The sequence below is a fragment of the Babylonia areolata genome, chromosome 19 (genome assembly GCF_041734735.1).
Source record: "Babylonia areolata isolate BAREFJ2019XMU chromosome 19, ASM4173473v1, whole genome shotgun sequence".
In the NCBI taxonomy this organism is placed as follows: Eukaryota; Metazoa; Mollusca; class Gastropoda; order Neogastropoda; family Buccinidae; genus Babylonia; species Babylonia areolata.
The window spans coordinates 25966215-25971214 of record NC_134894.1 but is presented as its reverse complement, the minus strand read 5'-3'; the positions used below and the strand labels follow the sequence as shown (position 1 = coordinate 25971214).

At 44.8% G+C, this 5000-nt stretch overlaps 1 protein-coding gene across 4 annotated transcripts in view; it reads left to right on the top strand.

Annotated features, from left to right (window-relative positions):
• LOC143294251 (PDF receptor-like) overlaps positions 1–5000 on the top strand; it is a 261783-nt gene that overhangs the window by 201990 nt on the left and 54793 nt on the right. The window lies entirely within an intron of this gene.

Sequence of the window (5000 nt, the reverse complement as noted above, 5' to 3'; positions counted from 1 at the left end):
TCTCTCAACACCTTCAGTCATACCACATCTTGTACATGTCTCTTTCCACCTTCAGTCATACCATATCTTGTACATGTCTCTCTCCACCTTCAGCCATACCATATCTTGTACATGTCTCTCTCCACCTTCAGTCATACCATATCTTGTACATGTCTCTCAACACCTTCAGCCATACCATATCTTGTACATGTCTCTCAACACCTTCAGTCATGCCATATCTTGTACATGTCTCTCTCTCCACCTTCAGTCATACCATATCTTGTACATGTCTCTCAACACCTTCAGTCATACCATATCTTGTATATGTCTCTCCACCTTCAGTCATACTATATCTTGTACATGTCTCTCTCCACCTTCAGCCATACCATATCTTGTACATTTTTCTCTCCACCTTCAGCCATACCATATCTTGTACATGTCTCTCTCCACCTTCAGCCATACCATATCTTGTACGACATGTCTCTCTCCACCTTCAGTGATACCATATCTTGTACATGTCTCTCTCCACCTTCAGTCATACCATATCTTGTACATGTCTCTCTCCACCTTCAGTCATACCATATCTTGTACATGTCTCTCTCCACCTTCAGCCATTTACCTCTATCATGTAGGACGCATTGAAATATGACCACGATTTGTCCATTTCTTTTTCTGCTCCTTCACCATCCTCTCAGTGTCACTGTCTCTCTCTCCTTCTCTGTCTGTGTATCTGTCTCTCAGTGTATCTCTACCTCTGGTAAAATACTACAGAGAACCTCCTGCAATCGAACTGAACTAGTTTCTGCCTTCAACGTTCACTGTACCAGTTTCCATACCACGCGTTTCCGTATGGGGAAGTCGCTAATTCGTGAAAATGTCTACATACATTATAGCACTCTCTGTTTAATAAACCAGAATGTGTTTATTTTGCCTGTTGTTATCTATATTCACTCACCTCTCTCCATAAGGTGCCATGGCCTGTAGATGAATGAACCATTCGTGTCCCTCTCTATGTCTCCCTTTCCCTCTCTCTCGTTATTCCCTATTTAGGGCGAGGGCTGGATGTAAAAAAATATGTTACTTGCTGACGTATTACCCTCAATAACACAGATTTTGTCTTCTCCCCCCCCACCCCCTCTCTCTCTCTCTCTGATTGCCTGTCTGTTTGCGTGTGTATGTGTCTCTCATTTCTTTTTTCCCTCTCTTCCATTGCTTTAAAACACACAAAACACTCAGGGCTATTTCGGTCGACCTCTATTATGGGAAATCGATATGTGTGTGACGTTCATTTCAATGACACCCACGTCAGATCCCACACCGTATATCGGACAGGTACAAGTTTGTCCATCTGCCATGTATGTATGTATGTATGTATGTATGTATGCATGTATGTATTTTTCTGTTATCTTGGTAATTTGCGAGCATGCACTGTGTATAGAATGGAAGTGTTGGTAATGGTGATAACGATGTTTCAAGAGGAAATATGACCTTCGATGGGACCAAAAAAAAAAAAAAGACCAGCGAGAATGAACATATCAGTCGGTGAATGATGAATGCAGTACACTGCATTGTATTGTATTGTATTGTATTTGAACTGCATTGCTTTTTGTCATAACAAATTTTTCCGTGTGAAATTCGGCATGCTCTCCCCTAGGACAAAGTCTCGCCGCAGTACAGCGCCACCCGTCTTTTTTCTGCCGGCAAGTGTAGTTGTCGTACAATCAAAATTGAATGTTTTGTAGGGTCTTACCTGTGACAACCCTGTTGCCATGACACTGGCTGTTTTAAGTGTGCTGCGTGTTGGCTGTACACAGGGCCTTGTTTGTCGTGTCATCTGAATGACTAACCCCAGACAGTGGAAGGAAGGAGGTGTAAAAATACCAGTCACTGTAGGGGATACGAACCCGTGGACACTCGCTCTCCTAGTCAGGCGTATTTACCACTAGGCCACTGTGAAACTCGGGCTCCTCTTTCCTCTAAGGAGAACGCGTGGCCACAATGCACTGTCAGCTTTTTTCACGCGAACAATTTCTCTGCTTGAACGTCTGGCTGTTCTTCTCCAAGGGGAGAGCACGTCGTCTAAGTGCTGTATCATCTTGCCTTTTATTCTGTCGCTAAAGATTGATCTATTTCAAATTCTTTTTGCTCTCCCCTGGGACGGTGTGTCGCTACAGTGCTGCATTTAATCTTCTTCTTTTTTTATCCTTTTTTTTATTATAAATTTGTCACTACATATTTCTCTTTGTAGAATTCGGGTTGCTCTCCCAGTGGAGAGTGCGTCGCATCAGTCGTTCTTTTTTCTTGTGGTTTTTTTTTTTTCGTTGACGCCTGCTATATATTGTGACGAGAGGCCTACCGCAGAACCCTGTCGCGCGATCAATGCAGACAGTTACTGTAGGTTACTCTATCGTCACTGAGATCCTCCTCCTCATCAAACTGAATGTAGTCATTACAAAGCTGGTGTCAAAAGAATTATTTTTAAAAAATATATCCATTTATTTACTTTTATTTATTTATTTATCTATCTATATAAATAGATAGATAGATTGATTCATTCATTCACTATTCACTTATTTATCTATTTATCTATTCATTCATTACAATTTTTCTTTTTGTTTTGTTTATTTTTTACAAGCGGATGCAAAAACAGAGGCAGACAAACAGACAGGCAGGCAGACAGACAGACAAACAGACAGGCAGGCAGACATACATACAGACAGACAGGCAGGCAGACAGACAAGACAAGACATTCCAAGGCATAGCACGTCACTTACTGCCATGCTTTATCCTTTCCCAAACCGCCACATCCCCCCCCCCCCTGAGCCCCCACCCCATCACCCCACTCCCATTCTCTTCCCATAATTCCAAAATCACCTCACCATGTTTTCCACTTAACCCCCCCCCCCCCCCCCCCCCCCCCCCAAGTTGTACTCCCATCCCCCACTGGTCTCCACAAAATGTGTAACACTGCGCCAGTTTGAAAAATAATGGCGTTCATTCGCTTTGCTCTTCGCTAACTTTTACAGGAAACTTTGTCTTTCTCAGTGTCTTTGTCTTTGCCTCTGTTTGTCCGTGTTCCTGTCTGTCAGTCTGTCTGTGTCTGTCTCCGTCTGTCTGATTCTGTGTCTGTCTGTCTCTGTCTCTGTCTGTTTCTCTCCAGTCTCTCTCACTCCCTTGATATTATGTGCACGTACTCCATTGTAAAGAGCCTTGACCTATAAATGACTAAACCATCTAAAGTCTTCTGTCTCTCTCTCTCGACTCCCCCCCCCCCCCTCTCTCTCTGTGATCTCTCATCTGTTCAGTAGACCGATACACCTTCTACAACTTGGGCTTATCACAACTGCACCACTCTTCATCCGCCCCTGTTCCTCACGAATTCCCACCACTGCCACCCCCTCCCCACCCACCGCTTCATTTAGTTGTTGTCATGTAATGTGTATGAACATACTTCTTTCCTCCTTTTTTTTCTTGCATTCCCTAGACTAATACATTTATGTATTTTCTTTTACGAGGGTAGGGTGAAAACAGGCCAGTGTGTGCTAATTGCTTTCCCCTCATTAAAAGAAAGTTTCGATTTCGTCTTCGATTTCATCTTTCGTTTTTAGAACATGTGATTTGTCATGGGTTTCTCCAACCCTACTCTCCCCAACAGTGTCAGGTCAGGGCATAGCCCTTGCTACTAGTAGGTACCATGTAACCCAGTACTACCTGCCGCATGTGAAGTCTCCCAACGACGGACCAGGCGGAGGAGGAAACCTTTCCCAGCGGCTGTGAAGGCGGAAGAGGATGACGAAAGGGCAGGGTGAGCTCTTATCCTTGGCTGGAAGTCCCCCTAGGAGACGGAGCTCCAAAGAAAAAACCTGCACCTGCCGAGGCCGTCCTACACGTGGCAGTATCTGCACCTGTGGGACTGTGAGCGTCGGTAGGCAAGAGAGTGGGGAAGGGACTGCACAACTCCTCCTCACTAAAAAAAAGTCACCTGTGCTGGTCAGGCTACGGATGCTGTGCTCTACTGGCATAAAGACGTTTGAAAACAAGAGAACGCTGGCCATTAAGGAGAAGCGTGAGCGAAGGAAGCAGGGCGCAACTTCTGGAGACGTTTTCCCTTGCAACAACTGTGGGAAGTGCTGCGCATCCAGAATCGGCCTCTTCTCCCACATGAGGACATACACCGACAGATAAGCCTGCCTGCCTTCTCATCCGTCGGACCGACGGGAGACTCCATCATCACTCTCCCCAAAACCCCCAAACCCACGCCACAATCTCTTGTACTGCCTCCCCCCCCCTCCCAAATTATAGTCATCATCATGTATCTACTTATATGTTTATTTTGTTGGATTATTTGATTTAATTCTATTTTAATGAGGCATACATAAGGGAATGCTCTGTAGGGACAAGCGCAATGGGCTTATGCGTAGGTCAGGCATCTGAAAGAGAGAGAGAGAGAGAGAGAGAGAGAGAGAGAGAGACAGAGACAGAGACAGAGAGAGAGACAGAGAGAGAGAACTCGTAATCTGGAATTTCCCCGTGCAAGAAAGTGAATGAATATTCAAAAACCTCTTTACCCACGCGTTTATACATCTTCACTGACGTGGACAGTCTATCAAGATGAACGACCCGTGAGTGGAAATCGGATGAAATACAAGCCTCGCTCAACTCCACAATATTCAGTTGTCAGTGTCTGGTTCAGTTCCACATCCATGTCTGTCTGATGAATCTCTCATGCCAAGGTCTTTCAATATCAGCTGGATTACCAAGAGTAGAGGGAATCGATGAGGGGGGAGGGAGAGGAGGCTTACGATGGAAGGAGGGTGGGGGTGTGGTGTGGTGTGGTGCTGGCATGGTGGCCTATCTATTACTGATGGCCAGAAAATGCTTACTCAGTTTTGCATGCACTTGTTATGTCCCTAACCTGATTTCTGGCCAAAAGAAAAATAAAATAAAAATAAAAGCATATTCCGGCTGACTCTGGATCATCAGTAGTGGCACTTTACAAAACACACACACACACACACACA